Below are 26,978 nucleotides of genomic sequence, written 5' to 3'. Positions count from 1 at the left end.
ATTAGGGATTGCTAAAAATATGGCAAGGCATGCTGGGATGTGTAGTTTTACAGCTGGAGGGCCAAAGTTTGGACATGTGTGTTCTAGATAAATAATAAGCAGAACCTGATCCACTTCTAAAAACCTGCAAGTGTGTGGCTCAGTGGCTTAACCATAATTAGGTTGACAGTCAATAGGGCAACCCCAGGTGGTCAACATGCAAGATATCTTTGGGGGTCAATAGGATGACATGTAAAAGCTAGACTCAATGAAAATGTCGACACAGTCAACATTTTAACATGGAAATGGTCTACACTGAAAAGGTTAAGATTATTTTTTGGGGGTGCAGTGTTCCATTTTAAACTACATATGACTCTAATGAATGTACCGCTTTACTTTCCACAATTCAGGCAAGGTGCATGGCTCCGATACTGCTGACTCGGCAGTGGTCACTATTTATAATTGTAGTCCACTTGGACGGTGCAGTAAATGATGAAAGAGAAATGGGTACTTATTTCCTAGCACGGCGCCCATCGCATAAGATTGTATGCCTTAATTAAGGCATACAATCGATACAATTGAAAAGATTTTTAATTGTATGTACAATATCGCATCTTATGGATCTCATCTTATGGATCTCATGGATCTTATGCATCCATAAGATGCATAAGATCCATAATATCCATAAGATAAAAGATCCATCAACACCAACCCGAAGCGTGGCGAGCGCAGCGAGCCCCGCGAGGGGCGGCGGCACGCGTCCTCCGACCTTTTCATACCCCCACTATCCACGTCAGCGTGGAGTTGATTTTATATAGTGTGGCGAGCGCAGCGAGCCACCGAGCCCGAAGCGCGGCGAGCGCAGCGGGCCCCGCGAGGGGACGCGTAATACCTGTGAAGTAATGCGCGTCCCCTCGGGCACGCTTCGGGCTCGGTGGCTCGCTGCGCTCGCCACACTATATAAAATCAACTCTGTGCCGACGTGGATAGTGGGGGTATGAAAAGGTCGGAGGACACGTACCACCGCCCCTCGCGGGCTCGCTGCGCTCGCCACGGACATGGTGGCGACAGGTCGACATGGAGTAGGTCGACATGGAGTAGGTCGACAGTCAAAATGTCGACATGGGGTTTTTCACACTTTTTTTACCCTACGCTCGGCATACTATTTTATTCTCCCACCACGCCCTAGTGGAAGGTAGGGCATGAACTACCACCTGTCGGCACATGTCGGCTCAAAAAACAGTGAAAAACCCCATGTCAACCTTTTGACTGTCGACCTACTGTAGCCCATGTTGACCTAGCCCATGTCCACCTAACGCTAGTGTCGACCTAATGTCATGTCAACCTAGACCCATGTCGACCTAGATTCATATCAACCTTGACCCATGTCGACCTTAACCCATGTCAACAAAATGCTTGTCGACCTAGTAACTGTAGACCAGGCATTCCCAACCACGGTCCTCAAGGCACACCAACAGTGCAGGTTTTAGGGTACTTGTTTCCTAGCACGGCGCCCACGATTTTTATCTTATACCATCATATCGATCTGATCGCATCGCGTGCGACCTGATCGCATGCGATGCGATGCGATCAGACCCGATTTTTAATTGTACAGCCACCCTGATGGGTGATTAATATGTTAAATGCACCTCCAGACCCGGTTTTTAATTGTACAGCCACCCTGATGGGTGATTACTATGTTAAATGCACCCCCATTGTTAATGCCACCCCCACTATCAACGCCAACCTGAAGCGCAGCGAGCACAGCGAGCCCACAAGGGGCGGTGGTACGTGTCCTCCGACCTTTTCATACCCTCACTATCCACGTCGGCGTGGAGCTGATCTTATATAGTGTGGCGAGCGCAGCGAGCCACCGAGCCCGAAGCGTGGCGAGTGCAGTGGATCACTTCACATGTATTCCGCATCCGCTTGCCACGCTTCGGGCTTGGTGGCTTGCTGCGCTCGCCACACTATATAAAATCAACTCCACACCGATGTGGATAGTGGGGGTATGAAAAGGTCGGAGGACGCGTACCGCTGCCACTCGCGGGCTCGCTGCGCTCGCCATGCTTCGGGTTGGCGTTGATAGTGGGGGTGGCCTTAACAATGGGGGTGCATTTAACATAGTAATCACCCATTAGGGTGGCTGTACAATTAAAAATCGGGTCTGGGGGTGCATTTAACATAGTAATCACCCAAAAGGGTGGCTGTAAAAATCAGGTCTGATCGCATCGCATCGCATGCCATTAAAATGGCATGCGATGCGACGCGATATTAAAATTGTACAGTGCAGCTCTTAACCCCTTCCCGCCGCAGCCTGTTTTTGCCTTCCTGGCAGAGCCCTTTTTTTCAAATCTGACATGTATCACTTAAGTGGGAATAACTTTTTTTTGCTTTTACTTATACCAGTGATTTTGAGATTGTTTTCTCGTGACACATTGTACTTCAAATTAGTGGTAAATTTGGGTCGATACAGTCTGTGTTTTTTTGTGAAAAATACCAAAATGTCGTAGAAAAATGGAAAATTTAGCAATTTGCAAAATGTTAAATTTTCTGCTTGTGAGACAAATAATCATACCACTCAAAATAGTTAATAACTAACATAGACCATGGGCAAAATGTAATAGGGTGCGATTTTTTAGACATGTGCGATTTTTGGTCAAAAACGGCCGAAATCGCACATTTTCCGAAAATCGCACATTTAATAGGTTGAAAATCGCGGTAAAAAATCACACTTTTTACCGCGAAATCGCACTTTTAGAAGTGCGATTTTTAGTCACATTTCAATTCGCATCCAGATGTTTTCCCATTATAAAGTATACAACTCGCAAATGTAATAGGGTGCGATTTTTGGTAAATGTTACCAAAAATCGCAAAAAAAATAGACCAGGTTCTGACAGGCGAATTTGACAGAACCATGCACAGATCATTGAGATCTGTGCATGGTTCTGTTAATAAAAATGTGTAAAAGTGTTTTTATAAAAAAAAAACGGCGTGGGGTCCCCCCTCCTAAGCATAACCAGCCCCGGGCTCATTGAGCCGGACCTGGTTCCAAAAATACGGGGGGACAAAAAGCATAGGGGTCCCCCGTATTTCTGAAACCAGCCCCGGACTCTTGGACCGGTCCTGGTTCCAAAAATACGGGGGACAAAAAATCTGGGGGTCCCCCGTATTTTGAAACCAGCACCGGGCTCCAACAGCCCGCGGTGTCATGCCACAGCCGGGGGACACTTTTTATACAAGGTCCCCCGGCCAAAACATGAGCACCGTGGCTGGTCAGCCTTGGACGGGGTACCTGGAGGAGTGGGGACCCCCCCAATAAAGGGGTCCCCCCCCAGGCTTCACCCGTCCAGGGCTGAAGCCCGGGGCTGTCACCGGCGTCCGTGGCCAGTGGACGCCGGCCTGATAGGGTTAAATCCATCATACATATCATTACATTGCTTTTTACCGGCGAACTACAAGTGCCAGCAGACATCCCCCGCATGCTGGGACTTGGAGAACCACAAGTCCCAGCATGCGGGGCATTAATGGGCCCGCTGGGACTTGTAGTCCACCTGTAAAAAGAATGTTTATAAAAAACACACACACAGAGAAGTACAAGTTTATTACACACACACACCTCACTTTTACACCAGCGTTACTTACCATTCCTGGATCCAGCGCTGGTCTGGCTGCTTTACAGCCGGCTCCCCCCGCACTGACAGGCAGCGGGGAGAACCGGCTTTCTCCGTTGCCTGTCACCGGCTTTCTCCGTAGCTTCTGTAGCGCTGTCCGAGTGCTACAGAGGCTGAGAGCGTGATTGGCTGAGCTACAGTATGCGTCTCCATGGAGACGCATAGCTCAGTCCTGATTGGCTGAGCTATGCGTCTCCATGGAGACGCATACTGTAGCTCAGCCAATCACGCTCTCAGCCTCTGTAGCACTCGGACAGCGCTACAGAAGCTGTTAGAAGCAACGGAGAAAGCCGGTTCTCCCCGCTGCCTGTCAGTTCGGGGGGAGCCGGCTGTGAAGCAGCCAGACCAGCGCTGGATCCAGGAATGGTAAGTAACGCTCGTGTAAAAGTGAGGTGTGTGTGTGTAATAAACTTGTACTTCTCTGTGTGTGTGTTTTTTATAAACATTCTTTTTACAGGTGGACTACAAGTCCCAGCGGGCCCATTAATGCCCCGCATGCTGGGACTTGTGGTTCTCCAAGTCCCAGCATGCGGGGGAGGTCTGCTGGCACTTGTAGTTCGCTGGTAAAAAGCAATGTAATGATATGTATGATGGATTTAACCCTATCAGGCCGGCATCCACTGGCCACGGACGCCGGTGACAGCCCCGGGCTTCAGCCCTGGACGGGTGAAGCCTGGGGGGGGACCCCTTTATTGGGGGGGTCCCCACTCCTCCAGGTACCCCGTCCAAGGCTGACCAGCCACGGTGCTCATGTTTTGGCCGGGGGACCTTGTATAAAAAGTGTCCCCCGGCTGTGGCATGACACCGCGGGCTGTTGGAGCCCGGTGCTGGTTTCAAAATACGGGGGACCCCCAGATTTTTTGTCCCCCGTATTTTTGGAACCAGGACCGGTCCAAGAGTCCGGGGCTGGTTTCAGAAATACGGGGGACCCCTATACTTTTTGTCCCCCCGTATTTTTGGAACCAGGTCCGGCTCAATGAGCCCGGGGCTGGTTATGCTTAGGAGGGGGGACCCCACGCCGTTTTTTTTTTTACTTTTTTTTTTTGCACAAAATCGCATTTATGAAAATGCGCACATTTTCATGACTGAAAATGCGCACATTTTCATGACTAAAAATCGCGGCAAATCGCGGCAAATCGCATTTTTTGCCGCTAATTCGCATCTCATTACATATGCGAATTCGCGGCAAAAAACGCGATTTTTAAAGGTGCGATTTCTGGCGAGTTTGGAACTCGTCCAAAAATCGCACCCTATTACATTTCGCCCCATGGGCGAAATGTAATAGGGTGCGATTTTTAGACTAAAAAAAAATCGCACCAAATCGCACCTTTAAAAATCGCATTTTTTGCCGCGAATTCGCATATGTAATGAGATGCGAATTAGCGCCAAAAAATGCGATTTGCCGCGATTTGCCGCGATTTTTAGTCATGAAAATGTGCGCATTTTCAGTCATGAAAATGTGCGCATTTTCATAAATGCGATTTTGTTCCAAAAAAAAAAAGTAAAAAAAAAAACGGCGTGGGGTCCCCCCTCCTAAGCATAACCAGCCCCGGGCTCATTGAGCCGGACCTGGTTCCAAAAATACGGGGGGACAAAAAGCATAGGGGTCCCCCGTATTTCTGAAACCAGCCCCGGACTCTTGGACCGGTCCTGGTTCCAAAAATACGGGGGACAAAAAATCTGGGGGTCCCCCGTATTTTGAAACCAGCACCGGGCTCCAACAGCCCGCGGTGTTATGCCACAGCCGGGGGACACTTTTTATACAAGGTCCCCCGGCCAAAACATGAGCACCGTGGCTGGTCAGCCTTGGACGGGGTACCTGGAGGAGTGGGGACCCCCCCAATAAAGGGGTCCCCCCCCCCAGGCTTCACCCGTCCAGGGCTGAAGCCCGGGGCTGTCACCGGCGTCCGTGGCCAGTGGACGCCGGCCTGATAGGGTTAAATCCATCATACATATCATTACATTGCTTTTTACTGGCGAACTACAAGTGCCAGCAGACCTCCCCCGCATGCTGGGACTTGGAGAACCACAAGTCCCAGCATGCGGGGCATTAATGGGCCCGCTGGGACTTGTAGTCCACCTGTAAAAAGAATGTTTATAAAAAACACACACACAGAGAAGTACAAGTTTATTACACACACACACCTCAATTTTACACCAGCATACTTACCATTCCTGGATCCAGCGCTGGTCTGGCTGCTTCACAGCCGGCTCCCCCCGCACTGACAGGCAGCGGGGAGAACCGGCTGTCTCCGTCGCTTCTAACAGCCTCTGTAGCGCTGTCCGAGTGCTACAGAGGCTGAGAGCGTGATTGGCTGAGCTACAGTATGCGTCTCCATGGAGACGCATAGCTCAGTCCTGATTGGCTGAGCTATGCGTCTCCATGGAGACGCATACTGTAGCTCAGCCAATCACGCTCTCAGCCTCTGTAGCACTCGGACAGCGCTACAGAGGCTGTTAGAAGCGACGGAGACAGCCGGTTCTCCCCGCTGCCTGTCAGTGCGGGGGGAGCCGGCTGTGAAGCAGCCAGACCAGCGCTGGATCCAGGAATGGTAAGTATGCTGGTGTAAAATTGAGGTGTGTGTGTGTAATAAACTTGTACTTCTCTGTGTGTGTGTTTTTTATAAACATTCTTTTTACAGGTGGACTACAAGTCCCAGCGGGCCCATTAATGCCCCGCATGCTGGGACTTGTGGTTCTCCAAGTCCCAGCATGCGGGGGATGTCTGCTGGCACTTGTAGTTCGCCGGTAAAAAGCAATGTAATGATATGTATGATGGATTTAACCCTATCAGGCCGGCGTCCACTGGCCACAGACGCCGGTGACAGCCCCGGGCTTCAGCCCTGGACGGGTGAAGCCTGGGGGGGGGACCCCTTTATTGGGGGGGTCCCCACTCCTCCAGGTACCCCGTCCAAGGCTGACCAGCCACGGTGCTCATGTTTTGGCCGGGGGACCTTGTATAAAAAGTGTCCCCCGGCTGTGGCATGACACCGCGGGCTGTTGGAGCCCGGTGCTGGTTTCAAAATACGGGGGACCCCCAGATTTTTTGTCCCCCGTATTTTTGGAACCAGGACCGGTCCAAGAGTCCGGGGCTGGTTTCAGAAATACGGGGGACCCCTATGCTTTTTGTCCCCCTGTATTTTTGGAACCAGGTCCGGCTCAATGAGCCCGGGGCTGGTTATGCTTAGGAGGGGGGACCCCACGCGGTTTTTTTTTTAACTTTTTTTTTTTGCACAAAATCGCATTTATGAAAATGCGCACATTTTCATGACTGAAAATGCGCACATTTTCATGACTAAAAATCGCGGCAAATCGCGGCAAATCGCATTTTTTGCCGCTAATTCGCATCTCATTACATATGCGAATTCGCGGCAAAAAACGCGATTTTTAAAGGTGCGATTTCTGGCGAGTTTGGAACTCGTCCAAAAATCGCACCCTATTACATTTCGCCCCATGGGCGAAATGTAATAGGGTGCGATTTTTAGACTAAAAAAAAATCGCACCAAATCGCACCTTTAAAAATCGCATTTTTTGCCGCGAATTCGCATATGTAATGAGATGCGAATTAGCGGCAAAAAATGCGATTTGCCGCGATTTGCCGCGATTTTTAGTCATGAAAATGTGCGCATTTTCAGTCATGAAAATGTGCGCATTTTCATAAATGCGATTTTGTTCCAAAAAAAAAAAGTAAAAAAAAAAACGGCGTGGGGTCCCCCCTCCTAAGCATAACCAGCCCCGGGCTCATTGAGCCGGACCTGGTTCCAAAAATACGGGGGGACAAAAAGCATAGGGGTCCCCCGTATTTCTGAAACCAGCCCCGGACTCTTGGACCGGTCCTGGTTCCAAAAATACGGGGGACAAAAAATCTGGGGGTCCCCCGTATTTTGAAACCAGCACCGGGCTCCAACAGCCCGCGGTGTCATGCCACAGCCGGGGGACACTTTTTATACAAGGTCCCCCGGCCAAAACATGAGCACCGTGGCTGGTCAGCCTTGGACGGGGTACCTGGAGGAGTGGGGACCCCCCAATAAAGGGGTCCCCCCCCCCAGGCTTCACCCGTCCAGGGCTGAAGCCCGGGGCTGTCACCGGCGTCCGTGGCCAGTGGACGCCGGCCTGCTAGGGTTAAATCCATCATACATATCATTACATTGCTTTTTACTGGCGAACTACAAGTGCCAGCAGACCTCCCCCGCATGCTGGGACTTGGAGAACCACAAGTCCCAGCATGCGGGGCATTAATGGGCCCGCTGGGACTTGTAGTCCACCTGTAAAAAGAATGTTTATAAAAAACACACACACAGAGAAGTACAAGTTTATTACACACACACACCTCAATTTTACACCAGCATACTTACCATTCCTGGATCCAGCGCTGGTCTGGCTGCTTCACAGCCGGCTCCCCCCGCACTGACAGGCAGCGGGGAGAACCGGCTGTCTCCGTCGCTTCTAACAGCCTCTGTAGCGCTGTCCGAGTGCTACAGAGGCTGAGAGCGTGATTGGCTGAGCTACAGTATGCGTCTCCATGGAGACGCATAGCTCAGTCCTGATTGGCTGAGCTATGCGTCTCCATGGAGACGCATACTGTAGCTCAGCCAATCACGCTCTCAGCCTCTGTAGCACTCGGACAGCGCTACAGAGGCTGTTAGAAGCGACGGAGACAGCCGGTTCTCCCCGCTGCCTGTCAGTGCGGGGGGAGCCGGCTGTGAAGCAGCCAGACCAGCGCTGGATCCAGGAATGGTAAGTATGCTGGTGTAAAATTGAGGTGTGTGTGTGTAATAAACTTGTACTTCTCTGTGTGTGTGTTTTTTATAAACATTCTTTTTACAGGTGGACTACAAGTCCCAGCGGGCCCATTAATGCCCCGCATGCTGGGACTTGTGGTTCTCCAAGTCCCAGCATGCGGGGGATGTCTGCTGGCACTTGTAGTTCGCCGGTAAAAAGCAATGTAATGATATGTATGATGGATTTAACCCTATCAGGCCGGCGTCCACTGGCCACGGACGCCGGTGACAGCCCCGGGCTTCAGCCCTGGACGGGTGAAGCCTGGGGGGGGGGGACCCCTTTATTGGGGGGGTCCCCACTCCTCCAGGTACCCCGTCCAAGGCTGACCAGCCACGGTGCTCATGTTTTGGCCGGGGGACCTTGTATAAAAAGTGTCCCCCGGCTGTGGCATGACACCGCGGGCTGTTGGAGCCCGGTGCTGGTTTCAAAATACGGGGGACCCCCAGATTTTTTGTCCCCCGTATTTTTGGAACCAGGACCGGTCCAAGAGTCCGGGGCTGGTTTCAGAAATACGGGGGACCCCTATGCTTTTTGTCCCCCCGTATTTTTGGAACCAGGTCCGGCTCAATGAGCCCGGGGCTGGTTATGCTTAGGAGGGGGGACCCCACGCCGTTTTTTTTTATAAAAACACTTTTACACATTTTTATTAACAGAACCATGCACAGATCTCAATGATCTGTGCATGGTTCTGTCAAATTCGCCTGTCAGAACCTGGTCTATTTTTTTTGCGATTTTTGGTAACATTTACCAAAAATCGCACCCTATTACATTTGCGAGTTGTATACTTTATAATGGGAAAACATCTGGATGCGAATTGAAATGTGACTAAAAATCGCACTTCTAAAAGTGCGATTTCGCGGTAAAAAGTGCGATTTTTTACCGCGATTTTCAACCTATTAAATGTGCGATTTTCGGAAAATGTGCGATTTCGGCCGTTTTTGACCAAAAATCGCACATGTCTAAAAAATCACACCCTATTACATTTCGCCCCATATGTCTACTTTATGTTTCCATCATTATTTCAACTTCCTTTTAAATTTTTTGGACACTAGGAGGCTTAAAATATGAATAGCAAATTCTCAAATTTTCAAGAAAATTTCAAACACTGATTTTTTTAGGGACCAGTTCAGTTCTGATGTGACTTTGAGGGACTTGTATGTGAGACACCCCCATAAATGATGCCATTTCAAAAACTGCACCCCTCACAGTATTCAAAACAGCATTTTGGAAGTTTGTTAACCCTTTAGGTGTTTCACAGGAATTAAAACAAAGTGTAGGGGAAATTTCAAAATTTCATTTTTTTTGCAGATTTGCAATTTTAATACATTTTTCTAAGGAACACAGTAGATTTTACTAGAGGAATGTGACTAAAAATGTATTCCCCCCAATTCTTTTGTTTTCATAAATATCCTATATGTGGCCCTAGTGTGCACGTTGACCAAACCACAGGCTTCATAATAGAAGGAGCACCTACTTGATTTTGGAGCCTCCTTTTTATGAGATTATTTTTTAGGCACCATGTAGGTTTCTAGGCACCATAAGATGCTAAAAGTTAGGAACCCCCCCACAAGTGACCCCATTTTGCAAACTACACCCCTCAGGGAATTCATCTAGGGGTATAGTGTACATTTCAAACCCCCAGGGGTTTCACCAATTGTGTTACAACTGGGCTGTGAAAATGAAAAATTACATTTTTTACACAAAAATGCAGTTCTGGCTCAAAATTTTTCATTTTCACAAGGAATGAAGGAGACAAAGCACCCCAAAATCTGTGCCCCAATTTCTCCCGAGTACGGCAATGCCTCACATGTGACCAAAAAATACCATTTGGGTGCATGGCAGGACTCAGAAGGGAAGGAGTGATTTTTGGATTTTGCAGCTCAGATTCTGGTGGAATGTTGGTGGGTGCTATGTCGCATTAGCAAGACACCCGAAGCACCAATACAGTGGAACCCCCCCACAAGTGACCCCATTTTGAAAACTACACCCCTCAGGGAATTCATCTAGGGGTATAGTGTACATTTCAAACCCCCAGGGGTTTCACCAATTTTGATACAACTGGGCTGTGCAAATGAAAAATTACATTTTTTACACAAAAATGCAGTTCTGGCTCAAAATTTTTCATTTTTACAAGGAATGAAGGAGACAAAGCACCCCAAAATCTGTGCCCCAATTTCTCCCGAGTACGGCAATGCCTCACATGTGACCAAAAAATACCATTTGGGTGCATGGCAGGACTCAGAAGGGAAGGAGTGATTTTTGGATTTTGCAGCTCAGATTCTGGTGGAATGTTGGTGGGTGCTATGTCGCATTAGCAAGACCCCCGAAGCACCAATACAGTGGAACCCCCCCACAAGTGACCCCATTTTGCAAACTACACCCCTCAGGGAATTGATCTAGGGCTATAGTGTACATTTCAAACCCCCAGGGGTTTCACCAATTGTGGTACAACTGGGCAGTGAAAATGAAAAATTAAATTTTTTACACAAAAATGCAGTTCTGGCTCAAAATTTTTCATTTTCACAAGGAATGAAGGAGACAAAGCACCCCAAAATCTGTGCCCCAATTTCTCCTGAGTACGGCAATGCCTCATGTGTGACCAAAAAATGGCAGGACTCAGAAGGGAAGGAGTGATATTTGGATTTTGCAGCACAGATTCTGGTGGAATGTTGGTGGGTACTTTTTTTTTTTTGCACAAAATCGCATTTATGAAAATGCGCACATTTTCATGACTGAAAATGCGCACATTTTCATGACTAAAAATCGCGGCAAATCGCGGCAAATCGCATTTTTTGTCGCTAATTCGCATCTCATTACATATGCGAATTCGCGGCAAAAAACGCGATTTTTAAAGGTGCGATTTCTGGCGAGTTTGGAACTCGTCCAAAAATCGCACCCTATTACATTTCGCCCCATATGTCTACTTTATGTTTCCATCATTATTTCAACTTCCTTTTAAATTTTTTGGACACTAGGAGGCTTAAAATATGAATAGCAAATTCTCAAATTTTCAAGAAAATTTCAAACACTGATTTTTTTAGGGACCAGTTCAGTTCTGATGTGACTTTGAGGGACTTGTATGTGAGACACCCCCATAAATGATGCCATTTCAAAAACTGCACCCCTCACAGTATTCAAAACAGCATTTTGGAAGTTTGTTAACCCTTTAGGTGTTTCACAGGAATTAAAACAAAGTGTAGGGGAAATTTCAAAATTTCATTTTTTTTGCAGATTTGCAATTTTAATAAATTTTTCTAAGGAACACAGTAGATTTTACTAGAGAAATGTGACTAAAAATTTATTCCCCCAATTCTTTTGTTTTCATAAATATCCTATATGTGGCCCTAGTGTGCACGTTGACCAAACCACAGGCTTCATAATAGAAGGAGCACCTACTTGATTTTGGAGCCTCCTTTTTATGAGATTATTTTTTAGGCACCATGTAGGTTTCTAGGCACCATAAGATGCTAAAAGTTAGGAACCCCCCCACAAGTGACCCCATTTTGCAAACTACACCCCTCAGGGAATTCATCTAGGGGTATAGTGTACATTTCAAACCCCCAGGGGTTTCACCAATTGTGGTACAACTGGGCTGTGAAAATGAAAAATTACATTTTTTACACAAAAATGCAGTTCTGGCTCAAAATTTTTCATTTTCACAAGGAATGAAGGAGACAAAGCACCCCAAAATCTGTGCCCCAATTTCTCCCGAGTACGGCAACGCCTCACATGTGACCAAAAAATACCATTTGGGTGCATGGCAGGACTCAGAAGGGAAGGAGTGATTTTTGGATTTTGCAGCTCAGATTCTGGAGGAATGTTGGTGGGTGCTATCAGGGCCATATTAACAGCATTATGGGCCCCCGGGCAAAGAGGTGCAGTGGGGCCCCTACCTAAACAACTAGCGCCCCGGTGCCGGGGGGGGGGGGGGTACCTGTCGTTCGGCGCTGTCTATTTAAATCTGGCGGCGGAGGCAGCGGGGGTCCCTGCAGTCCATTAAAAATCACGAGCGCTATCCGCCGGGCTATGCGGAAGCGCTTCTAGTGTGAAAACACTGGCAGCACGCTGATTGGCTGAGATCAGCGTGCGCCGTGCTGCCAGAGTTTTCACACTAGAAGTGCTTCCGCATAGCCCGGCGGATAGCGCTCGTGATTTTTAATGGACTGCAGGGACCCCCGCTGCCTCTGCCGCCAGATTTGAATAGGCAGCGACGTATTACAGGTACCCGGGCGGCACAAAATGCCGCCCTCCAGTGGCCGGCGCCCTAGGCAAATGCCTAGATCTGCCTAGTGGTGGCGCCGGCCCTGCTTATATAGCACAGCATATTCACTTGCGCTTTACAATATGAGACAGTGATACAACAAACTGGGTATTTACAGTCAGACAAAGGTATGAGGGCCCTGCTCGCAAGCTTACACTCTATCAATTGATTTATTATTATGCAGCAAGCATATCACAGCACCTTACAAAGGGCCTGATTCAGTTGTGGATGCAGACATTTGCACAGTTTATTTCTGTGCAGTGATTTATTAGTAACAGCGGACGCAGATACTGAGTGACAGGTAAAGTAGTTTCTATTTGAGGGAGGGGATGGGGGCTGGTTTGTCAAACGCAGATGTGTTTCAAACATTAATTTGCAGTTGCACTGGCTCCAGCATCTTTGTTCTGATGGTTATTCTAAGCAACAATAGGGTTGCTCATATGTTTGATGTTGGCAATGTTGCATCTTTTATACTTAAGTGGTGGATTTGAGAGTGCAACTGCACCCAGCCCAACAAGATAAACTTAATAGAGGGAATATTTATAATTTCAGAAGCTTATTAGTGTATTCTATGCTTTGGTAACCAGTTTATTTTAAAAAATATCGAAACATCGGTTGACATCGGTTAACATCGGTTAACATCGGGTTCACAGACAGTACCAATGTTTAGGTCTAAATGATGTTTTGCAACCAATGTTGAAAAACATCATTTGACCGATGTTTTCGACGAAAACATCGGTCAAATGATGTTTTTCAACATTGGTTGCAAAACATCATTTAGACCTAAACATTGGTACTGTCTGTGAACCCGATGTTAACCGATGTCAACCGATGTTTCGATATTTTCGTTCCCTAGCAGAAGCCACTTACTCACATGAGGAGAAGGGTCAGGGTGCCGGGAGCCGCGTCGCGTGGTGCTGCAGTGGCGGAGCCTAGAGGTGACCGTGCACAGCGCACATGAGGTGCCACAGGGCTGAGGGCAGCAGGGCAGGCCGGGCACTGGCAGTAGAACGAAGCGCACACGACACCACCTTGGTCACACGTTGCCGACAGAACTGCGCCCGCCCTGCACAGGATTACTGGGAGAGTGGGAGGGGTCGCGGTCACGCGGCGGCCGCGCTATCCAATGGCGGGGAGGCGGCCACTGCGTAACAGCGTCTCCTCCCATACTCCAAGTCCCAGTAATGCTGTGCGGTGCGGTAGCTGCTGGGTATCGGCGGCACCCGGGCAGCACCGCACACCACACATACTGTGAAACTGTCTAGTTGTTGCGGCCGGAATCCGGAGGGGAGGAAAGGGGGGGGGGGGGGTGTTGGAAGGCTTTGGGCCCTTAACGCTGTGGGGCCCTAGGGCAACTGCCCATAAAGCCCATGCGTTAAGACGGCCCTGGGTGCTATGTCGCATTAGCAAGACCCCCGAAGCACCAATACAGTGGAACCCCCCCACAAGTGACCCCATTTTGCAAACTACACCCCTCAGGGAATTCATCTAGGGCTATAGTGTACATTTCAAACCCCCAGGGGTTTCACCAATTGTGGTACAACTGGGCAGTGAAAATGAAAAATTAAATTTTTTACACAAAAATGCAGTTCTGGCTCAAAATTTTTCATTTTCACAAGGAATGAAGGAGACAAAGCACCCCAAAATCTGTGCCCCAATTTCTCCCGAGTACGGCAATGCCTCATGTGTGACCAAAAAATGGCAGGACTCAGAAGGGAAGGAGTGATATTTGGATTTTGCAGCACAGATTCTGGTGGAATGTTGGTGGGTGCTATGTCGCATTAGCAAGACCCCCAAAGCACCAATACAGTGGAACCCCCCCCACAAGTGACCCCATTTTGCAAACTACACCCCTCAGGGAATTCATCTAGGGGTATAGTGTACATTTCAAACCCCCAGGGGTTTCACCAATTTTGATACAACTGGGCAGTGAAAATGAAAAATTACATTTTTTTTACACAAAAATGCAGTTCTGGCTCAAAATTTTTCAATTTCATAAGGTATGAAGGAGAAAAAGCACCCGAAAATCTATGCCCCAATTTCTCCCGAGTATGGCAGTGCCTCATATGTGACCAAAAAATACCAGTTGGGTGCATGGCAGGACTCAGAAGGGAAGGAGTGATTTTTGGATTTTGTAGCTCAGATTCTGGTGGAATGAATGGTGGGTGCTATGTGGCATTAGCAAGACCCCCGAAGCACGGTGAAATGATGAACCTAATAATCCATAGATGTGTGGTATATTTTAAAACACTCCTTTATACATAGGCCGGGTTTGTCGGGGCAAGTTTCACAGTGGAAAATAGTATCCTTTCTTATTCCCTTTTTATAGCAAACTTTGCACCTTTTTTGTGTCCTGCCCTTTCTTGCAGTGGAGGGGATTTCGTTAGGAAAATGCTGCCCTGGTACAATACGGGGGCCAGTACTAGAAGTACTGGGGCCCTCTGCCTGCTGGTTCCCAAATATTAGGCCCTTTATGACTTCCTCTTGAAAGTGCATAAATGTCCCCCTCTGGCTGGTAGAACGGAATAGCACGTAAGCGTTATACAGTGCCATCTGGATGATATACACGGCCAGCATCTTGTACCAGATTTTTGTTTTCCGCAGGGCACTGTACGGCTTCAGTACCTGATCTGAAAGATCCACTCCGCCCATGTACCTATTGTAATCTAGGATACAATTAGGTTTTGAGGTGTGGGTACTGGTACCTCGTACAGGGACGGAGGTGGTACTGTCTCCATGAATTGTTGTCAGTATAAGGACATCCCTCTTGTCCTTATATTTTGACCAACAACATATTTTCGGTGCATATTCCCCTGCTTTCACCCCTTCTCAGTACTTGGGCAATGTGCGTTTTTGGGAGGCCTCTTTGGTTCTTGCGCACAGTACCGCAAGCTGCTGTACCTCTTGAACCAAGGGCCTTAAACAGGGGGATGCTAGTGTAAAAGTTATCCACATAGAGGTGATAACCTTTATCCAGGAAGGGGTGCACTAAATCCCAGACAATTTATCCACTAACACCTACGAGGGAGGGGGGGCATTCTGGCGGTTCAATTCTTGAATCCTTCCCTTCATATACCCTAAACCTGTGGGTGTACCCTGAGGTGCTTTCACACAGTTTATACATTTTTATGCCATACCTTGCCCTCTTACTGGGAAGTTACTGGCGGAATTTAACCCTTCCTTTAAAATGTATAAGGGACTCGTCGATACAAATAAATTTTTCAGGGATGTACATCTCTGCAAATTTGGCACTGAAATGATCAATGACCGGCCTGACTTTGAATAGCCGGTCAAAGGTGGGATCATCTCTGGGTGGGCACTGTGCATTATCGGTGTAATGTAAAAATTTAAGTATTATCTCAAAACGAGTCCGAGTCATGGCCATACGGTAAAGTGGGGTGCTGTACAGAACATCTGTACTCCAATATTGCCTAATTTCTGGCTTTTTTACTATGCCCATATGTAACACCAGACCCCAAAACGTCATCATCTCTACTGCATCTACAGTGGTCCACCTAGCAAATGATGACGTGGGGTTTTGAGCAATAAAATGCTGGGCATATAAATTACTTTGGTCCACCATTAAATTTATAAAATCATCAGAGAAAAATAATTTGAAAAAGTCAATTTCTCTGAGACCTTTTGAATCAAATTGGATTCCTGGGATGGCCAAAAACTCAGGAACCTGGGGCTCAAAATTGTCTGGTGGTGGGGTCCATACGGGATCAATCATTTGGGGGGGGGGGGGGGTCTCAGCTGCTCTACGGGGGCGTCTTTGAGGGGGTCCCTCATCACCAGAGGAGGAAGAGGAGCTTAAGACGAATCCTTCAAATTCCCCGCTTGCATCACTGGCTGTGTCAGAGTCAGAGGCAAGCATGGCATATGCCTCCTCCGCTGAATACATTCTTCTGGATGACTGGGATGACATTTGGGATGACATTTGGGATGACATTTTGGATGACATTTTTATTTTTGTGTTTCTGTAAGTGTAATGTTTAAACACGTGTATAGTGTAGGGGTGTGTAGTGTGTATGTAGTGCAAAAAAAAATACTTTATACAGGAATTTGATCCCAATAAAAAAAAAAAATTGAAGGGGTTAAAAAAAAAAAAAAAAGGTCCTGCGCCAAAAATTGAGCACAGATGTTGGTCAGTAACGTCCGTCACTGAACAGCGCTCAAAGGCAACAGGACACCCACAAAAGCAACGTGGGTGTAAAAACAAAAAAAAAAACAATTTAATAAAACTGCAGAAAAAAAATGATATCAACCCTGTGCCAAAAATGCTGTTCAGTGATTGTACGTCACTGATCAGCGGCCACAGGACACCCACAAAAGCAACGTGGGTGTAAAAACAATTTAAAAAAATATACCACAGCACTCTCCAAAAAAAAAAAACAATTTAAAAAAACTGCAGAAAAAAAATGATATCAACCCTGTGCCAAAAATGCTGTTCAGTGATTGTACGTCACTGATCAGCGCTCAGCGGCCACAGGACACCCACAAAAGCAACGTGGGTGTAAAAACAAAACCCCACTGCACTCTCCAAAAAAAACAAAACCTGCAGATCTGTGATGCAGTGATGCAACACTGATTAGCAGTGAGGGGCAGCAGGCACACAACTGTGGGTGCAACCTGACAGGGTATATATATAAAAAAAAAAAACTGGACCCCCAAAAAGTTGCTGATTAATTAATTTAAACTGATCAGCACAAAAGGGGGGGGGGGGCAGCAGTCAGTTGCACACGCAGCACAACCTTTGGTGCATCTGACAGGTATATATATAAAAAAAAAAAACCTGGACCCCCAAAAAGTTGCTGATCTTAATTAATTTAAACTGATCAGCACAAAAGGGGGGGCAGCAGGGGGGGCAGCAGTCAGTTGCACAGGCAGCACAACCTTTGGTGCAACTGACAGGTATATATATATAAAAAAAAAAACTCTGCACCCTCAAAAAGTTGCTGATCAGCTCAGATATAGTGATCAGCACAAAAGGGGGTGCAGCAGACACAAAATATAGCACTCTCTATCACTCTCTATCACTCTCTGTCACTCTCTGTCACTATCTGTCACTATCTCTAACGATCTGTGACTCTATGACACTGCAGCAGCAGGACACAGGAAGTCACAAGATCCAGGAAGCATCCAGCTGTTGGCAGCACGCTACCAGCGGTGATCAGCGGTGATCAGGTAAGTATCAGGCAAGGTTCAGGTATGTATAGCAGGACAGAGTGGCCGGTGACCGCTCTGCACGCAATTCCAGACCGGAATGGCGTCTGCAGCGCAGTCACCGTTAGTTTAAATGGCGCGCCATGGCTGTGATTGGTCCGTCGGTCCGACGGACCAATCACAGCCTTGGGGGCAGGTGGGGTGAGGTGTCGTCGTCACCGATGACCCCCTCATGCCCCCTCACACCCGGCGGTGATTGACACCTGTGTTACCGAGCGTCTGATTCGCCGGTAACACAGGAAAACACTGCGAATGGCTGTTCACATTGAACAGCCAATCACATGTACATCCCGGCCATGACGTATATATACGTCAAATGTCGGGAAGGGGTTAAAACCCTAAAATCAGGTCCCATCGCATACCTTAAGTACTGGTATGCGATGGCATACGACGAGCGCCGTGCTAGGAAACAAGTACCGGTGTTAGTGATATCCAGGCTTCAGCACAGATGGTTTAATCAGAATCATTCATATACTAATTAAGTCACCTGTGCTCAAGCCTGGATATCTACAAAACCTGCACTGTTGGTGTTCCTTGAGGACCGTGGTTGGGAATGCCTGCTGTAGACCTAATGACCGTATTCCATTTTCACAAGGTAAAACATTTTAGTAAAACTAACTGAAGTTGTAACATCTGCCATGCCTGTTATATTGAATAGGGAAAGTTAAAGGACATAAAAGTTTGACATCTGTTTTTTAAGGAAATGCGGTCATAATACCAGCAGTCGGGATCCCGACAGCAAGGAGGCCAGCTGCGGGACCCCGGTGGCCAGAATTCTGACACATTCAGAAGGTACAGTTGCACAGTAATACTCATTAGGACCCTTGACTGGCAACTCAAGTAATGCTCTTATGTCCCAAGATTATAAAGATCTTAAATGGCATATCAAATGATTAACAATTTCTGATAGATCAATTTGTAATTATTTAGCAATTTGGAGTAAATGCTTTTGAGCAATGCAGAGATGAATTTGGAATATCTTTTCCTGTACACAATTGCGATAAAATATTAATATGGGAAGAAACTAACCTGAGCACAGGGATGCCCACTGCTGTCTCTTCATTTCCATCCGGCAGCATATACTGTAATTGCTGAAACATTGGTACCATAGTCGCAAATTGTGTCAAGTCGCAGAATCTGGGCCCAGCTTCCAAATTTGCTTTGTTAATAGTAAAATATACAGAAAATAGAATTACAGTGTACCGGCTGTGAAAAATCTGAATATTCATTTGTGTCTAGCCATTTATATAAATCTGTTTTGTTGTCGGTGGGTTCCAAACATACAGTATAACAGTTGTATAATAATGGCACTGCAGCCCAAGCAATGGATTGGGGAAACATGGTCTCTACAGATTCCAGTGGGTCTGGCCATCTGTATGGCCGCTGCCTTAGAGGAGACATATGCTAGAGGTCATACTGGACAGATGGATAGGTGATAGAGGTCTTCTGGGTAGCGTATATCGCTACCCAGAAGTTATTTATTTTTGGTATCTATATATATGTATGTAACGCTACCCGAAATCCATAACTTCCATTTGACATGCTGTATCACTAACATTTCCCTCATTCCAGTGTTTTAATATGAAAAAGTCAAATTATTCTCACTGCTGATGATGAAACACACAGAGAAAACATTTTTTTTTACTCATTCACTAAAGGGAAATGGCAAGGAGGTGAAATGTGCTTTTGTATGCTAACAAGAAGTGCATGAGAAATCTGTCTATAGGCTGAGACAGACAGAGGGGGGATAGATTAATGACGTTAGTTAAGTCAGTGTTTAGCTTAGCTGTTCAATCTAATATTTCAGAAAAAATGAAAGCGGAAATTTAAAACAGCAGTTTATGGTCTGGGGCTCATGGGATATTTGCCTATAGAATCTGTAAGCTTACTTGGATAATTCCGTCAATTTTAAATGCTTCATTCGAGGCATCAATTAAAAATGAATAACCACCCCTAGGTCATCTGTTTCATGATGCTGGTGGTCCCTGAACATTTTGAATATTCACTGCAGATGGCACTTTTACTCAGTTAGGAAGTGCCACTGGGGCTGATTCAAACTGAATAACAGGGCTGCGAATTTGCTGTCCTGCGATTATCAGTGGCCCGTACATGCACACGGTCTGCGTTCACAGCGAGTGACAACTTGTGTTCGCAGGCTGTACACTGGCTGATTGACAGCCGATATCCATTTGTGGTTGGCACCCCAGCATTTTTTGGGAGTACCCCAGAAAATGCAGACGGCTCACAGCCATTGGAAGGGAGGGATGCTGACATTATCAGTGGTCCTGAACTCCCCACGGCCATCACAGCGCCTAGTAAGTCTCAGCTTATGTGGCGCTGCACACTGGGGGGCGGGGGGGGTGAAATTAGTTAGATCGTCAGTGGTTCCAAATGAATTTTCCCCTCTTCACAGAGGCACAGGGGGCAGGATTTCACTCAGGCGAGGAGGCAGCTACCTATAATCACTGGGCTTTGAAGATTAGCCTCATTAGCCATATTTATATACAGGATTGAGGTGACTTTGAAGCAAATAATACCCCTATTACCTGCCAGGGTTTTTCCCTCCTGGACCCAGGTCAACGGCTATGTCCCTTTACGTGGGACTTCTACCCAGGTCCTGAACAGGGTAGAACACGGGCAGGACCTGGGTAGAGGGCAGTGTAAATGGGTACGCCGGGTCATCCGACCCGACTCCCATTTACAGCACTGGGGGAAGCCAAACCTCCGGACCACAGCACCCTGTGGTCAACATGCAGACAGCAGCAGAGGCAGGGAGGCAGGAGGATGCCTGTGCGCAGCCCAGCAGCTTACCTTGGTGCTGGGCTTGTGTCACGATCCAGGTAAAACAAGTACTATTTTTTACCTCTAAAGTGTCTCTCCAGACTGTCACTGTGCGTCCAGGTCTGGTTAGCCTTAGTCCTGTGTGTGTGCAGATCACAGCACAGATTTCCCAGTTTCTCCAGTGAACACCTAATGCTTTAGCTGTGTAGCATATCTTGTAGGCTTGATCACAAACTCCCAGCACTGGGCCATCTTTCTGTTACAGGCCTCAGGCCTCTTCGCATGCACACCAAATATCGTTTGTGTCTCCAACATTGAAGCAGCCATATTGGTTTAATTCACAGGAGTTCACCAGCCAACCCAGGAATGGTCATTCTGACATCACCCTGCAATAGCCAATCAGCTACAGGATCTGCCTATATTTACTGTATTTGCTGGCGTACAAGACTACTTTTTTCCCCTGAAAAACATGCCTCCAAGTGGGAGGGTCGTCTTATACGCCGGGTGCACTTAAATAACAAACTCTATATTTTGAGTGGAAATGTTGGGGGGTCGTCTTATACGCCCAGTCGTCTTATACGCCGGCAAATACGGTATATATACACCCAGAGATTGGAGCCAGAAGTCAGTCAGTACAATGCTGTCCTAGAAGTAGCAGCTTCGACAGCTATCTAGAACTTCTGCTAATCCAGTACCTGCAGTATTCCACTCTGCCTGCATTCTAACTCCTTCTAGTGTCCAGGACATTACATGCTCTATCATAATACCTGGTTTTCTGATTGTCTTCTACGCCTGCTGTTCAGTCTGCCTGCTATTGGTTACAGTATTGTATCATCCTCACTATACAGCTGTTAAGTCACCAGTCAGAGAGGCCAACATCAATATCTGCAAGAAATACAGATACCTGCTGTTGCTGTTATCATCATCATCATCGGTGAACCTCTCCTGTGATGACCATAGTGATACCCAGCGCATACTTACCTGCAGTGACTTCATCCAGCAGCTCTCCTCATTGTCTTCTCAAGCTTGTGCCTGTTCATACTTACCAGTACCTCCTGGCTCATCCTGCTCTCCAGAGACTCCATGCTCCAGTCCCCTGTGTGGGGTTACGTCACAGACTCTAAGTATCCCATTTGCAGTCTAAGTTTATTAAAGAACCTCGCTTCCATTATACTCCAGCTCAAGACCAGAGTCACTCCTCAGACATGACAGCTTGCCCCCAGCACAGGGATCGGTGGTCCAGGCGCTTGGAGATGCCATCCCTGTTTACACTGCAGGTAGGCACCGCAGTGTAAATGGTGCAAATCCTGGATTTGACCGGGCTTGGATCCGTGTTCCAAATGCCGGGTTGGATCTGGGATTTTGGTGTAAAAGGGGTATAATATTTATTGGACCAGTGTTTTTAGGTGGTACCTGCAAATTGTGATAAGTAGTAATGTAACATGGATGTATTGAGGCAGATATCTATTTCCAAAGTTAGAAGCAGTCTCATTTGTGTATGACAGCATTAGCATTAGCATTAGCATGACTAGCTTTTGTAGGCTACTTAGTTTTTGTATTGAAAAGTACAAGTTTTACTTCATAAAGTAATATGTGTTTTAGTGTAGACATTGGAGTTTATTTAATAAGATGGGAGTTGCTATGGGCAATCAATCAAATGATATCTATTATATTGTAGAAGGTGCTAAATGAATAAAAAGTAGAATCTGATTGGTTGCAATATCCCACCTTCAATAGAACTCCCATCTTAAATAAACCCTATAAGTAATGTGCTTATGTGCAAGCAATGGCGCTGAGGGGACTACATTGCTGCCTCACACAGTATGCGCTAGCCCCAGTGACATGTGGTGAGGTTAGTGTCAGGTGAGGCAGGTGCTTTTGTGAAATGATTTAACTTTTTTCTATATTTGTAAAGGTATATACAAATTATCATGCAAATATATTAGATAATAGGTATTTTCGGCATACCTTCCAACAGTTTGCGGGAGAGTACCATATTTTAGTGGGACTGGCATACTGTACCACCTGCGGGTAGCAGTGCCCCATGGTGGTTGTAACCCCTGGTTAAAATGCCTGTATTCAAAACTCATATCCTATGTTAAATACCAGTAAACATATGAACTAACTAAATGTAGTGTTCTGTATGGCTATGTTTTTTTTTTTAAATGTTTATATATATTTTGGTGTGTTGGTGACACTGTATATGTCAGATTTCATCGATGGCAGTGGACTTAATTGTTGGATGCTATATACACAGTTCACAGATGTTGCTGACAGTTGAAGAGAGGGCGAAGTGATATACAGCTGGGAGTGATTTGCCCTGTCAGAGGAGAAGGGGCAGAGGGAAAGAGAAAAGAGAAGAGTACAGGATGAGGTACCTGGGAGGACTCTATAAAAAGACTGTCCTGTGTTTAAGAGGGAGAGCTGTGAGGTACCTGTAAGTGAGGGACAGAGAACTGTACTCTCACTAGGAGAAAGGTGAGGCATCCTGTGTGCCTGCAGATGGAGCTAAACCTGGCATGTCAGTTGGCTCAGAGTAGAAGATGGAGGAGCCAGGATAAAGTAGCCAGCCCTTACCATGAGAACTCATTGGAGGATGCTGGATAGAGGGACAGAGGAGGGAGAGTGGTGAGTTAGACCACCCTCAGAGTCCCATATTAGGCCAAAAAGGTGCAGCTTGATGTTGAGTGACAAGTGACACCTGGAATCACATAGCAGATACATTGCAGAAGGGGTGACAGTCTCCTACAGTAATGTTTCCCAAGCCTTTGCCAGAGATAAAGATGGTGATTCATGCACCAAGATGTGCACAACTACAGAAAGCTAATTTACAGTGACAGTGAAACACTGACAGAGACGTTGTAGCTGCGCACAGAGAGAGAAGTTACACTGCAGCAGTAGAGACTCTTGGTTGACAGCCCTCAGGGCTAATCTGTCTACAGAGCATCTGTGAGAATACATTTGTTACCAGCTATCTGCATGGGACACTTAACTAAGGGAGGATTATTACAGTCACAGTGGTAGAGACAGATTTGAGCAGTAAAGTATTATATTGTACTGATTGTACTCAAGGAAGAAAGTGGATTTGGCTAAATTTTGAACACAAGTTACCTCAGAAAAGTCTGCTTATTACACTGAGATAGTGACATTATTTCTTCACATCTATAACAGTACTGAGGGAAAGCACTAAGTAGTTCTTTCTAGCTACTAACATGCTAAACACTATTCTGATCCCAAGAGAGAGTGACAGTGTCAATGACAGTACAAGCCTACATGTAGGATACAATATTGCTAAGAGGAGAATATTGCCTTTGGTATTAGAGACCCTGTGGTGGATTACAAATACTTCATAGAAGTTATACTCCTATTATTCCCGTACTCACCTTACAGGACTCAGGTGGGCACAGTAGTGACTTAGGAAATCCAGCAACAAATATGTGGAACACTACAAAATAATCCAAGCGCTTATATTTTTTAGAACTAGTGTACACTTGCAAATACTAATATTATTGCGCAATAATAATTCAAGGTTAATTAATATCTATTTATTTATTGGTGTTGGAAACTGTTCTATTTCCATTGTGTCTGAAGTGAAATGTGTTATATGTTTTAGCATACTACCTTAGGAATGTATAATCTTTTTATTACAAGCAGGCATCTCTGAAATATACTAAGCCGGAATACTCTGCAAACGTTCCAGTCAAATAAAACGTTGGTGGAGGTTGATGCCCTTGTCCCAGCTATGTCTGATGTGTGTATTTATTTATGTCAATGATATTATGGTTATGTAAATGAGTTGTAACTTTAGGGGTTACTTAATCTGTCTGAGGGTGATTCCCCAAGTTCGCCCTAATATCATTATCTAAATATTCAGATAGTCATACCCTATAACACCAAATCTTGGGGTGGAGGCACTTGATAGCACCTAGACATACTCAGTTCAGAAGACAACGTTACATGGTGGTGGGTGGGCAGTTTGGAGATACCCTGTCAGTCACTGCTCTGTAAAGCAGGAAGTGAAGAGATGCTGTATGTTTGCACAAAGAAGACAAAGGACATAGGATCATGGTAGTTGCCAGATCCTAGTGGGCTAAAGGAACACTGAATATCAACCACATGACATGCAATGCCAGAGGAGGAGCAAGGTTGCAAGTGGAGTTATGGTCAAGGAGAAGCAGCAGCAGGTCCATCCTTGGCCATCAACTCAAATGGCCCTTTGCTGATTTTTATTTTTGAGTGATTTTTAGTCTATTTTTCATTTTATGATAATGTTTTTATAACCGTTCTTCTCCTTATCACCATAGGTAGAGGAGGGCAAATTTGATCATATCTAGTTTCAAATAGACCATCCTCCTAAAATAAAAAGCTGACCCCTTTCATGCAATTCAGTTGTCCGTGTCATCATTTTAGATATGTTGGCGTGAATGAAGTGTGGATGCATGTGGCTGTGTGAGGTTACTGAGCCTCCCATCGGCGGCTTTTTCAAATCTAATCGATTGTGTACAAAAAAGTTAGCAATGTACGAAGATCGGTCCATTATTGAAATTCTGAAAAGTCCAATAACTACCGAAGCCCAAAAGTCAAAGCCATTGTGTATGCGTGGGGCATTGCAATCATAGTGTGCAAAATGCCTGTAAAATGGTCAGGACATACCTGCTTTTGAGACGCCATTCCCCTGTTACCTCCCATAAATGCAAAACTATACACATGGGATCTTATTCTGGTGCGTTCGCAGCCAGTGTTTGTTCCCACGGGGACCGATATTTGGCATGTGCGCAGCCTCATTTCTGCACATGTGCATACGCCGGGTGCATGCAGGCACAGCAAACAGAATGTTTGTGCACCTTCCACATCATTCTATGGTTGGCGACCATCTAATGATGTCGGTGTTCACCCACAGGCTGCGAATGGATGCTTAGGACCTGCAGGCCCTGCATGCGAACACACACTGAGAGGGGGGCGAATGTACCACCATTCGCAGTGCGGGTTCTGGTTGACTCACAAGGGTACGAATTTGCAAATAACCAGAATAACCCCAATGTTCTCTGGTGACGCTACAGCACTAGGCTAATTCCATCTGTATCATAAGATAATTGAATGGCTGCAGTATAATGGTTGTCACTGGAGCGTCACTGTATGCATGCTGCATTACTTGCTGTGCTGTCATTTGTATGTCTTTAATATAAACATACAGTAAGATGCTTTCTTCTATCTATCTATCTATCTATCTATCTATCTATCTATCTATCTATCTATCTATCTATCTATCTATCTACAGGGCCAGAGCTACCACTAGGCAGCATTAGGCAGCTGCCTAGGGCGCAGGCCACTGGAGGGCACCACTTAATTCCCCAACATTTTATTATAATGATTTTTGTGGCATCCACGTTTCACCCAGCACCCAGAAACAGATATCCAGCGGTGTGGGCAGAGAGAGGGAGAGGAGGAGGCAGCGGGCAGCCGGGCTAGGAGAGAGAGGAAAGGTATACTGTACTGCAGCAATCTGCGGTCCTTCAGCCACCCTCCCACCTACACCTTATCAGTAGCAGCTCCAGTCCTCCGTCGTCAATATCTCCCATCCATCTCATAGCAGAGGCAGCGCGCCCCTTAGCAGAGGCAGTGCTGCCGTCATCAGTTCCGCATCAGCAGCGTCCTCCTTAAGCTGTCAGTGCACCCTAACAGCAGCAGCGGCGCCACCGTCATCAGTGCCGCCTTCCCGTCTTTCAGCAGCAGCGTCAATCCGGCTGCCAGCTGATTGAAGTAACGGAGGCCCGGCAACAGGGTGTACCATGTTCGGGCAGGCAGGCTAGTAAGTGTATAAAATTGTAATTTTTATAAAATCCATCAAGGGGGAGGGGGGGGGGGGGGGGCGAAGCTGGCAACAGTTTTGCCTAGGGTGCAACAAACCCTTGCACCGGCCCTGTCTATCTCTATCTATCTATCTATCTATCTCTACTTCAAGCCAGCAGCAGTGTCACTCTCGCCCAGGCTGCTAACCCACCACCTGGCAGCTATCTGTCCCTTCCCCTTGCTCTCTCACCTGGCAGCTGTCTCCCACCGTCCCAATTATTTCACGGTAGCAATATCTCTCTCACTCCCTCTATTTGTGTGACAGCTTGCCAGAGTCTAAGGGGTTATTCTAGTTGATTCGCAAGGCTGTAAATTCGCAGCCTTGCAAGTCCACCAAACCCCACCTTGTTAGTGGTGGCCTGGCCGCCACCCATTCACAAGGGCGATTCCCTCGCAGTACCTGTGGATGGATTTTACACAGTAAC

The sequence above is a fragment of the Crinia signifera genome, chromosome 3, assembly GCF_055691185.1.
Source record: "Crinia signifera chromosome 3, ASM5569118v1, whole genome shotgun sequence".
Taxonomy (NCBI): domain Eukaryota; kingdom Metazoa; phylum Chordata; class Amphibia; order Anura; family Myobatrachidae; genus Crinia; species Crinia signifera.
This window is presented reverse-complemented; position numbering follows the sequence as displayed.